The sequence below is a fragment of the Leptonychotes weddellii genome, chromosome X (genome assembly GCF_054177405.1).
Source record: "Leptonychotes weddellii isolate Sample4059 chromosome X, ASM5417740v2, whole genome shotgun sequence".
In the NCBI taxonomy this organism is placed as follows: Eukaryota; Metazoa; Chordata; class Mammalia; order Carnivora; family Phocidae; genus Leptonychotes; species Leptonychotes weddellii.
The window spans coordinates 53648842-53662102 of record NC_138385.1 but is presented as its reverse complement, the minus strand read 5'-3'; the positions used below and the strand labels follow the sequence as shown (position 1 = coordinate 53662102).

At 38.5% G+C, this 13261-nt stretch overlaps 1 pseudogene; it reads right to left on the bottom strand.

The window, feature by feature from the left end:
* LOC102738823 (small ribosomal subunit protein eS4, X isoform-like) overlaps positions 1-4482 on the bottom strand; it is a 26644-nt pseudogene extending 22162 nt beyond the window's left edge.
* Between the last annotated feature and the right edge of the window lie 8779 nt (positions 4483-13261).

Genomic DNA, 13261 nt, shown 5'->3' with positions numbered 1-13261 from the left:
GTAAACCTGCAGCATAAGTCATAATCTCTGAGTCTTTTCTATTTTGGGGGCTCCTCCTCCTAGTCATTCTGTTGATGGGTGTTTGAGGGAATGTATGGAGTCCACATTATTGACCAGAACCCAAGCAAGATGCACCTGTTTTCTTGGGACCTTAGGGTTGCTGTCCTCTTGTTTTCCCAGCCTGTCTTCTGCGGGAGGGGCCTGCCGCGCTGTTACTCAGGCAACCCTGTTTGGGCGGAGTTGCCCTGTGCCCCTGTGGTGGAGGATGGGCTCAGTGGGAATCAGTCTTTGGGGCTTTTGTTCTCTGGCGCCTTTCCCTGGTGGCTTTCCACGTCTCTTCCATGAGTCAGAGCAGAAGAGACTGTTTCCAACTCTCTGCCTCAGAGCAGAGAGACCTCAGTCTGTTCTTCAGTGAGCTCTCCAGGCCACACTGTCTCCATTTCTGTCCGTACTGCTATAAACTGCAGCGTCCTGGGTTGTGCGCCCCTCCACAGCGCCCCCAGTCCTGCCTCCAGGTCGGGGCACGTCTTTGCCCTTTGTGCTTCTAAAACTGCCAGCCACTCCCAGTTCGCGTGCGCGCGACTCCGCCGCTTGGGGTTTCCACCCCCGGGGGTTGCAGTTCACTGGCGCGACCCGGCGCACCGGGTTTCCGACTCGGAGGCTGCAGTTCGCGTGCGCGCGACTGTCGCTCCGGTTTCTGTCCGGGTGGGCTGCGGTTCGCGTGCGCGCGACCCTGCTCGTCTGGTTTTCCACCCCGGGGGCTGCCCTAAAGTTCTTTCCCGACGCTACTGGTCTTTTAATCTGTGCCCCATCCGTAGCGTGCGAGGCTGTCACTCACTGGCGGCGTAGGATCCCCACGTCCAGCAGCCCCCTCTGCCATTTATCCTCCGATATCTGCCCGCAGAATCACGGCTCTCTGCTTCGTACCTCAAAACCAACTGCCTGCGATATTCTGTTTGTAGAGATCCAGATCTTCTTACATCTCAGGCTGGTTTCCTGGGTGCTCAGAATGGTCTGGTAGATATCCAGCTCAATTCCGGGGACCAGTTGAAATAGGGTCCCCTACTCCTCCACCATCTTTCCCCGACTTCCATGCCTCCTTCTTTCTCCTACATTCATTATTACATCCCCCGTGGATGGGGGTGGAACTTATAATAATGACCAGGGCTGATTACAGATTTTTGTTGCTGTGTGCAGGAAGCTTCTGTATCTAACGATGAACCCAGTGTTATAAAAATATTCCTCTTTCTATGAAACCATGATATTTTTCCTATTTTCTCTTCTAAACTGTTTGTTATTAAGTTCAAAGAGGAAATAATTTGGAAGTTCATATCCAAGGATTTAGTTTGCTAGGAAGAAGAGTTAGCACATTAAAAATATCAAATATATCTGTTTGGAATAGCTTAGGGTTGGTTTTCCTTGAAGGAATGATGGGTTAGAAGACCTCGGACCCTTCTCCCTAAAATCTCATAATGTCAGTTATTGTTTATATCACTAATTTGACATATATTATATACCTTCAGAAATCAACTCTTCTGTAGTTTGTATTGTTAACTTTTCATGAGTATATCCTTCTTACCTTCAATTAAACTATATCAGAAAAATCTAACAAAGTATAACAAATCTCCAGGAAATGAACAGAGAAGGGCTTTTGTGAAATGGTAGCAACATGAACACTCCCCCCACCCCCCGCCAAGTTTGTATTCCCCTATGGCAATTTTCATCCTTGTCTGCAGGGACCACACAGGTTGGCCACTTTTCATTTATCTGTGGCCTAAGTACCCAAAAATAAATACCTTCCAGTTTATTCTTAGCAAGTAAAAACACACCAGACCTTTCTAAGAGAACTCTGCTGAAATAAAAGGAAATAAAAAGGAAAATAAAGGAAATTAAAAAATATAAAATATAGACAAGTTTTAAAAGTAGGAATATGAGGGTGCCTGGGTGGCTCAGTCAGTTAAGTGGCTGCCTTCAGCTCAGGTCATGATCCCAGGGTCCTGGGATCGAGTCCTGCATAGGGCTCCCTGCTCAGCAGAGAGCCTGCTTCTCCCTCTCCCTCTGCTTGCTGTTCCCCCACTTGTGCTCTCTCTCTCTCGCTCTCTGATAAATAAATAAAATCTTTTTTTTAGATTTTTTAAAAATTTATTTATTCATGAGAGACAGAGAGAGAGAGAGAGAGGCAGAGGGAGAAGCAGGCTCCCAAGGAGCAAGGAGCCCAATGCGGGACTCGATCCCAGGACCCTGAGATCATGACCTGAGCCAAAGGCAGACGCTTAACCATCTGAGCCACCCAGGCGCCCAAATAAATAAAATCTTTAAAAAAAGTAATAAATAAAAGTAGGAATATGAACCTGCAGCTATAATATTGTTGTTTGAGTCCACTCTGTTTTCAGATAATTTTTTAGATCTTCTCCAATTTCTTTTTCCTTTCTGAATTCCCCTCCTTCTCCCAGTAAAGAATTGATATATGTAACTTACTACTAGCAGTCTGGGTGAAGTATGGGCTGCAGGTGGGGAACTAGTCAAACTGAGTTGGCTTTTATATTTTTTTACTCAGTCAGTAAGCTTTTTTTTTTTTTTAGCTTGTCCTAGGTCTTTGTAATCATTAATAAAGGTATACTGACTGAATATTGAATGAAAAAAAATCTCTGAGCCTAAAATTAAATGATTTCACTCATCTACAGAGAAAATTAACTTTGCTCTGTCACAATTTTATGTTTAAACAAAGCTTATATTTCTTCCTAGTGTGGAAAGAGAAAGAAAGTTTGTGAATTTCTAAGACCCATCTATGAGAAGTGTAATATTACTAGGCTAATGTACTAGTTATCCATATCCATGGTAGCTGTACAATTATAGTTTAGTTCACTGTACATGCACAAGTGATTACATGTCATGTTGTCTGAGCAGCAGTGTTTCCTCAAGTTTGAGATTCTGAGGTATCTTCTATTATTTATTTATTTATTTAGAAATTCTGAGCTTTGCGTATAGCAAGCACTCAATACTTTCACTCTTTGCCTTTTTTTTTTTTCCCTCAATTTCCTAGAGGACTCATGTCTCTGACAGCAGCTTCTGCCAAAATTGGATTCTACCATTCTCATCTGGGTGATTGGGTGGGTAGACATCAGGCAAAAAAGTAAAAGTGTGGATATATGATTTTTGATTTTAATTATTTAATTCAGGAATTACTTAGATCTTTTATTTGGGTCACCTTAAGTCCATGAGTGTGTGTGTGTATATACTTTCCTTCAGCCTTTAGCCTCCATTGAACCTATAACCTGGTCAAGCTCCAGTGAATGAGGGAAATAAGAGATCCAGAAATAATCTGAGAATACAAGGTCCCTAATGTTGCTGCATTAGAACCACCTATGAACAAGAGTGACTTATACATTTTGTGGTCTGGGTAGAGCTGGTGATCTACCTACCCAGTCTGGTGTCTTATATTAAATGAAGATAGTAATAGTGCTTCTTCTTTTATTTCTAGTCAAACAAATAGCCATTCCTGTTCCTCTCAATCCAGTTTAGTACGTTTCTCCATTGAAGTCCTTCAGTCTTTTGTTTGTACTTTTCTTGATAATTTTCATTTATTGTTTTGTGTCATAGTCATCTCTCTGGGTTTTCAATGTAAATGTCTTCATTATTCCCACCCCAATTCCACTAGACTTAAAGAGCAATAACCAAGTCTTATTCTTTCTGTATTTCATGCTTTACACAGTTCAGTGTTATTTAAATATTGGTTGATTTGAAATAATCAATTTTCTATATACTTTCAGTAATGTCTTATCAAAATCAGAAGGAATCCTTGCATGGAGAAAGACAATGAACATGGTGGAAAGTTTGTAGGACTGATAGGCACAAGACCTGGATCATACTTCAGGTTATGGTGGATGATTAATTGTGCGATCTTGAGTAAATTACTTCCTCCTTGTGATCTCTTCATTTATCTACAATTCAATAGGTTTATATTATATATCTCTGAATTTCCTTTCAGTTTGCCATTCTGTAAATCTATGAAGGGCAGGGTATCATGTTCCTTGGTTTAGTTTAATCTTAGAAAAAAAAAAGAGCACGTAGGATGAGAGATCTATGGCTTTAGTGAAGAGGAACATGGACAAAAGCTTGGTTTTTTTAATAATGTTTTTAATAATGCAAATAATGTTTGCAAGCTTGATTTAAGACTAGTAGGTGTTCACTGTGTTTTAGGTGAACATCTGAGAGAAATATTCAATTCCTCTTTGATTATATTAGCTCTTCTCAGGATACAAATTTGGTCAGACCCTCTAAAGGCAACATAGAAGTTCTAGCTTTGACAGTGGTTTCTAAACTAAGTGCTAATCTTATGATGTAAAGTCGTCCCACTTTCTAGGGCATCTTTTTCACTGGCCTTACCCCTTTTGTTATACAATAACAAGTTACAACATCTCTTGTTCTGGCAGTATTATCACTATTCTTTAGATCTTCTAACAGAGAAACTTCTGAAGTCATCTTTGTCTTTTCCTTTTTGTCATCTTTTGTATGAGATGCACATCATGCTTGATCATATGGTGTTAGGGTTCCAGGACCAACAACACATCCATCCATATCTTGGCTAATACATGAAATCTATCCTACAGAGAATCTAACAAGCCTTAATTTCTGTTAAAATGACTTTATCTGATAATAAGGTTTTTTTAAAGATTTTATTTATTTATTTGTCAGAGAGAGAGAGAGTGTACAAGCAGGGGGAACGGCAGGCAGAGGGAGAGGGAGAAGCACACTCTCCCACTGAGCAGGGAGCCTGATGTGGGGTTTGATCCCGGGACCCTGGGAACATGATCTGAGCCAAAGGCAGATGCTTAACTGACTGAGCCACCCAGGCGTCCCTATCTGATACTAAGTTTTACTCTTTTTTCTCTTCATTCCTTTTGATTACTGCTACTACTTCTTCACTTCTGGCTCTCATTACCCCATACATAGATGACATTATTACCTACTTTTTACATGCATCTTGTATTTTAGCCATGCTGAACTGTTTGTAATTCCTGGAGATGTTTCTCATACCCCATTAATTTCAGGCTCTTTTGTCTCAGAATCATCTTACACACTACTGCCACACTGGTCATTCTTTTTTTTTTTAATTTTTAAATTATTTTTCACACTGGTCATTCTTTAACCTTCAGTTGCACTTGTCTTTTGGTTGCTCAATATCCTACAATGGCTATAATAAAATCCCAACCCTATATTTCAGGCAACCTCGTCCACAATATAACCTTAGTCTCCTATCCAACTTTCTGTCTTACAGAGAAAGGTAACAATGACAGAAGCTAAAGGAATATTACTAGTTGGTGAAAGAAAAAATCCACTAGTAAACACTAAGGAGAGCCCTGAAATAATCTGTGGCATCTTTTTGGATGTACAGTTTTCTCAAACTAAGATATGCTGTAGAATGAAAGTGGCAGCTTAATTATTGGAATAGTGACTTTTGGCAAAACTTGAGTTAGGGACAAGGTTACCCTGACATGCTGGTTTAAGATTCTGATTGTTTTGACAGGCATATTCCTTGAGTGTAGTAGAGACCACCAAAGTAAGCCAATATCCTTGCTCTTCAGATCAGTGATTTTTTTCTCCCTGGGATTATGCCTTATAGTACCAAAGTTTAAGTTGTTTTTATTGTTATCTTGTCATCATTTACAAGTATCCATAGTTTTTATCCAAATCCTTTCCTCCAGGCCCACCTCCAGCCCCACCCTACTCGAACCATCTTTTGAGGAATAAAACATCTATTTTGACCTTGTTATTTATCCAATCTAAACAAATCATAAACATTTTTTTCCTTATAAGTAATATCTTGGGAAGTAGTCAAGTATACTTGATGTCTCTAATAACCCTAATTAGGGGAGATGTCAGGCCCAACTTTGATCAAGAGAATGACAGGTGGGAGTTTGTTTGTAGTCTGGTGTTTGGACTTTAAAATTATCTTAGACGATGACCTTAATTCTGAAATTTGGCTCCCAAAACACTGTGAGAAAATTTTTGAAAACACACAAACAAGAATAGCTGTATAAATCTAAATTTGGGGACCTCACACTACTGATTGCATTTTGTTGGAATAAAGCAAATTATAAATCTTTTTACTTGGGAAAAAGATTCATTTATTTGGGTTATTAAGTGCCCAAGGAACCAGAATAGCCTGCATTAGGAGAGAGATATACATTCTATAAGGAACAAGAAGAAAATGTGGAAATTTACACTGAGCCTACTTTGTTTTCCAAAAATACAGGGAGACAGTGAAATAATTCAAAATTAGAGGAAAAGGAACATGGTTGATTTTAAGATAAGTTGGTTTTAAAAAAATGTATGTTTTTGAGAAAGGTAGGTAGGTTATGGTGTTGGGGGTAGCAGTAAATTTCTTCAGTTTATATCATGGATAAGCAAGAGGACTACAGTTGTTTAAAATACCCAAAACTCCACCGTGAGGTTATAAATTCACTTTATTTTAAAGTTTAGAATTTGAGGGGTGCCTGGGTGGCTCAGTAGGTTAAGCATCTGCCTTCAGCTCAAGTCATGATTCCAGAGTCCTGGGATCAAGCCCTGCATCGGGCTCCTTGCTCAGCGGGGAGTCTGCTTCTCTCTCTCCCTCTGCCTGCCACTCCCCCTGCTCATGCTCTCTCTCTGTCAAATAAATAAATAAAATCTAAAAATAAAAGTTTAGAATTTGAAAAAATGGCCAAATAGAAAATATTTAGATTTAAGAACAATCTTAAGGAAGAATGTGGTCATTGATTTTAAATGTTTCCAAAAGACTAAAGAGAATGAAGTTCATAAAATGGTGACTGGATTTGGTAATTAGGAGGCCAGTGGTGACATTACAGAATACATTTCCAATAAAATATTGAATTTAGAACAAAAATACAAGGGTTAAAACTTTTAATTGGACTTTTTGGTCTCATTTAGATAATCATCATCAATAAAAAGAGAAAAAGGATGAAAGAAGATATATTAGTTTTCTATTGTTGTATAACAAATTATCATAAACTTAAAACAGCACTCACTTATTTTCTCTTAGTTACCATGGTTCAGGAGTTCAGGTATGAGTTATCTGGGTGCTCTGCTTAGGGTCTCACACAGCTGCAATCAAGTCAGCCAGGACTCTGACCTCACTGGAGGCTAGGGATCCTTTTCCAAGATCACTGGTTGTTGGCGGAATTCATTCCTTGTTATTGTATGATTGAGGCCCTGTTTTCTTGCTGACTGTTGGCCAGGAACCACTCTCAGCTCCTAGAGGTTACCCTCAGGCCCATGCCACATAAGCCCCTTCTCTCACAACATGGTTATTTGATTTGCTTGCTTCCAGGATATCAGGAGAGTGATTTCTCTCTTCAGATCTTTCTGAATTCTTTCTATGAACTTTAGGTTTTTTGTGTGTGTGTGGGGGGCTGGTCTTTTAAAGGGCTCACCTGATTAAGTAGTGCCACCCAGGATAACTTCTTGTTTCGTTAACTGAAAACCAACTGATTGGTACACTAACACATGAATTAAATTCTCTCATATTCATAGTCCCATCCACACTCAAAGGGAGTTGATTATATAGGGCTTGTTCACAAGGGAGAAAGAATCTTGGGGCCATCTTTAAATTCCACCTACCAAAGACGAAATGTCTAGGAGGGGTTTTCTAGGGAGGAAAGTATGGTCCAAAGGCAAGCTAGAAAAATCTGCAGAAGAGTGGCAGCCCTAGAAGTGTGGATTTATACATAGAAATGCAAGGATGATTGGTTAAAGTTCTTCAAGTGGGTGTTCATTTCATCTCAGACATTTTTTTCCTGGCAAGGTGGGAGTGAAACAGTTGTAGTCTGTATATAAATGCTCTAACAGAAAAGATGATCAGAAATCTTGCCTCGAGTCCAGGTGAAGTTTCCTGGCTAACTTATAGGAAAAGCTAGGAATGCAACTGAAGGTTTCCAGATAAAGGCAAGATTTTTCAGTATGGAAAGAAGCTCCTTTAAAAAGGCACACAATGCCATTAAAGAAGTACTCAATGGGGAAATAGATCATCCAGTTGCTCAATAATGGGTAGCCTTTAGTGTGGAGGAACAGACTATACCTTATTTCCATAAATGTTACAGAACAGTAATGCAGTTACATTCTTCTCAGGAATATATACATTTTTGAAACTTTGGCAAGTACATCCCCAGGTATCTACTCTTAGTGAATAAAGTGAATTGGAAGTGGTCTATGACTATGTAAATAAATGGTAGATGAAAAGTTAACTAAATTTAATTTAATTGAGCAAAATTCTTCTGGTTTTAATTATTTGATTAATGAAAAAATGAAATGTCTGCTGCATCATGTCTAAATTATCTCAAACTATTAAATATTCAGCTAAGCTTAAACAGAAATTTTTGAAGGATAGGGCTAGAAACTGAATCTCTAAGTTTAACTTCTATATAAATATTGGTAAATTATATATATATGAGAGATTGGTAAAAATACAAGATCAGTTTTAGTAAATACTGAAAGAAGAGCAGGAAGATAGCAGCAGAGTAGGAGGGCCCTAGGCTTGCCTTGTCCCACAAACACAACTAGATAGCTCTCAAATCATCCTAAATACTCCAGAAATTGACCTGAAGGACAGAAAAAACCCACAAAAAAAGGGAGAGGAAACACCATATTGAAGAAGGCAGGAAGTGCTGAGACGTGGTTTAGGGAAGAAACAGATTGCAGGTGTTGTGGAGGAGAAGGATCCATGGTCCTTGGATAAGGGCAAGAGAGAGATGAGCACACAAGGAAATGCACAAGGAAAATGTTTTCCCAAAGTCATTGGTGTGGAAAACAAGAGGAGCTGAATTTCATGAGTCCTTACAACCAGTAGGGCTTAAAGCCTAGAATTTAAAAGGTTACCAGGCTTGGCTGGGATAGAGCCCTGAAGGCACTGCACTGCTCCTGCAGAGAAGACAGGCAAACAACCTGGGGGTGGGGGTCAGCAGACAGGGTGGGAACAGCTATCTAAAGAGCGCAAAGAGCACCTGGGTGCTTGGGTGGCTCAGATGGTTGAGCATCTGTCTTCAGCTCAGGTCATGGTCTCCGGGTCCTGGGATCGAGCCCCACATAGGGATCCCAGCTCAGCGGGGAGCCCGATTCTCCCTTTCCCTCTGCCTCTCCCTCTGCTTGTGTGCTCTCCGTCTCCCACTCAAATGAATAAATACAAGCTTTAAAAAAAATAGAGTGCAAAGATCACTTGGGGCACACAGTGGGGAGATTATTTGCTTTTCTTAGAGCACATCACTGAGAGGCAGCATTCATGGAGATCGGTACCGACACTGGCTGCCTAAATTGCTTACACCAAGCCCTATTCCCCTACACTCTGGTGGAACTGCCCTTCTTGGTCATGATTTCCTCAGTCCCAGTGGGGCAGACCCCTCCACTAGAAGACCGGCACAAATCCCTGCCCACACCATTTTCCAGACCAGAGAGTTTTGCAAGGCTTCAGTTACAGTAGAGGTGGTGACAAGTCTCATTTCACAAGCAGACCAGAGCACACCTAGCTAAAAATTTCCACAAAGGCCAGGGACCAAACCCTGCCCACAGCAGTCAAGGAAAACCTCTTCAGATGACAGGCTTGAAGGATAGAGAAGCCAGAACAGAACAGCAGAGAACATGAAACACACACTGGAGGCACATCCTGAAGCACCAGGCCCTGGGGACTACCTGATCTCTTCTTCATAAGGCCATTATTTTCAGGAGCAGAAGATATAACTGGTTTTTCTAACATAGAGAAGAAAGCAGAGACTGAGACAAAATGTGAAGACAGAGGAATTTGTCCCAAAAGAAAGAACAAGATAAGGCCACTGCCAGAGATCTAAGTGAAACAAATATAAGTAACATGTCTGATAAAGAACTTAAAAAAATGATCATAAGGATAGTCATTGGGCTTGAGAAAAGAATAGAAGACATCAGGGAGACCTTTACCATAGAGATAAAAGAGTTAAAAAAGAATCAGAGAGATGAAGAGTGCAACAAATGAGATTAAAAGCAAGCTTCATGGAATGAACAGCAGGCTAGAAGAGGCAGAGAAACAAATTAATGACCTAGACAAAGTAATGAAAAGCAATAAAACTGAACAAAAAGGAGAAAGAAGAATTATGCAAAATGAAAATAAGCCTAGGGAATTCAGTGACTCCATCAAATGTAATAACATTTGTGTTATGAGTCCCAGAAGAAGAAAAAGAAAAGGGGGCAGAAAATTTATTTGAAGAAATAACAGCTGAAAAACTTTCCTAATCTGGGGAAAGAAAGAGACATCCAGATCCAAGAGACACAGAGAACTCCCATCAGAATCAACAAAGTAAGTTAACACCAAGACATATGGTAATTAAATTTGAAAAGTGATAAAGAAAAAATCTTAAAAGCAGCAAGACAAAAGAATTCCTTAACTTATAAGGAAAGACCCATAAGGCTAGCTGGAGATCTATCAACAGAAACTTGGCAATCCAGAAGAAGGTGGCATGATATATTCAAAGTGCTGAATGGGAAAAATCTGCAGCCAAGAATTCTCTATCCACCAAGGCTATCATTCAGAATAGAAGGAGAAATAGTTTCCCAGACAAACAAAACGTAAAGAAGTTTGTGACCACTAAACCAGCCCAACAAGAAATATTAAAGGGGGCTCTTTGGTGGAAAGGAGAGACCAAAAGTGACAATATAAAGGCAGGAAACACAAAAGCAGTAAAAATGAACATTTCTGTAAAAATCAGTCAAGGAACTCACACACAAAAAGGATATAAAATATAAAAACACACACCAAAAATGTGATGAGGAGAGGAAAAAGGAATGGGTTCAAACTTGAATGACCATCAACTTAATATGGACTGCTATGTGCAAAAGAGGTTATATACACATATAATGGTAACCATATATCAAAAACCACTAATAAATATACAAAGAATAAAGAGAAAGAAATCCAAATATATCACCAAAGAAAATCAGGAAACATGAAAGAGAGAAAGACAAGAAATGATCAGAGAAAATCTCCAGAAACAAGCACAAAAAAGTAATAAAATGGCAATAAATACCTATCAATAATTACTTCAATGTAAATAGACTAAACATGCCAATCAAAAGAGATAGGGTGTCAGAATGGATAAAAAACAAGACCCAAGTATATGCTGCCAACAAAAGACTCATTTTAGACCTAAAGACACTTGCAGATTGAAAGTGAGGGAATGGAGAAATTATCATGTAAATGGATGTCAAAAGAAAGCAGGAGTAGCAATATTTATATTGGACAAATATCAACAGATATTTGATATTTGTATATGTGTCTGTAACAAGACACAATGAAGGGCACTATATAATAATCAAGGGGACAATCCAACAAGAAGATAAAACAATTGTAAATACTTATGCACCCAGTATGGGAGCACCCAAACATATAAAACAATTAATAACAAACACAAAGGAACTCATTGATAATAACATAATAATAGTATTGGACCCTAACACCCCATTTACATCAATGGACAGGTCATCTAAGCAGAAAATCAACAAGAAAACAATGGCTTTAAATGACACATTGGACCTGATGGACTTAATAGATATATTCAGAACATTCCATCCTAAAAGTGCAGAATACACATTCTTTTCAAGTACACACAGAACATTCCCCACAATACATCACATATTAGGTCAAAACACAAGCCTCAACAAATTCAAAAATATCAAACTCATACCATATGTTTCTTCTGACAAGAATGCTATGAAACTAGAAGTCAACCACAAGAAAAAGTGTGGAAAGACCACAAATACATGTAGGTTAAACAACATGTTACTAAATGATGAATGGATAAACCAGGAAATCAAAGAAGAAATTAAAAGTACACGGAAACAAATGAAAATGAAAGCACAATAATCCAAAACTTTTTGGATGCAGCAAAAGCATTTCTAAGCAGGAAGTTTGTAGCCATATAGGCTTACCTACAGAAGCAAGAAAAATCTCAAATAAACAACCTAACCTTACACCTAAAGCAGCTAGAAAAAAGAACAACACACAAAGCCTAAAACAGCAGAAGGAAGGAAATAATAAAGACTAGAGCAGAAATAAATGATATGGAAACTAAAGGAACAATAGAACAGATCAGTGAAACCAGGAACTGGTTCTTTGAAACAATAAAATTGATAAACGTCTACCCAGACTTATCAAGAAAAAAAGAGAAAGGACTCAAATAAATAAAATCAGAATAGGAAGAGAAATAACCAACACCACGGAAATACAATCAGAATATTATGAAAACTATATGCCAACAAATGGGATAAACTGGAAGAAATGAACAAATTCCTAGAATCATAAAAACCACCAAAACTGACACAGAAAAATTAGAAAAACTTAGAGACTGAAAATCAGCAAAGAAATTGAATCAGTAATCAACTCCCAAGAAACAAAATTCTAGGAGAAGATGGCTTCACAGGGGAATTCTACCAAACATGAAAAGAAGAGTGAATACCTATTCTTCTCAAACTATTCCAAAAAATGGAGAATAAAAGAAAACTTCCAAATTCATTCTATGAGGCCAGCATTACCCTGATACCAAAACCAGATAAAGACACCACTTAAAAGAGAACTAAATGATGAGAACTAAATGAACTAAATGAATAGAACTAAAATGATGAACATAGACACAAAAATCCTCAATAAAATATCAGCAAACTTAATCCAATAATACATTAAAAAAATCATTCATCATGATAAAGTGAGATATATTCCTGGGTTGTAAGGGTGGTTTAATATTTGCACATCTATCAACATGATACATCACATTAAGAACATACCTCAGTATAATAAAAACCATATATGAAAAACCCTCAGCTAATATCATCTTCAATGGGGAACAACTGAGAACTTTCCCTCTAAGGTTAGGAACAAGACAGAGATGTCCCCTTTCACCACTTTAATTTGACATAGTAATGGAAGTCCTAGCCACAGCAATCAGAAAACAAAAAGAAATAAAAGGCATTGCAATTGGCAAGGAAGAAGTAAAACTTTCACTATTTGCAGATGACATGATACTCGATATGGAAAATTTGAAAGACTCAACAAAAAACTGCTAGACCTCATAAATGAATTCAGTAAAGTCACAGGATACAAAATCAATGTACAGAAATCTGTTTCATTTCTATACAGCAATAATGAAACAGCTAAAAGAGAAATTAAGGAATCAATTTCATTTACGATTGCACCAAAAACTATAAGATACCTAAGAATAAACCTAACCAAAGAGGTGAAAGATCTGTA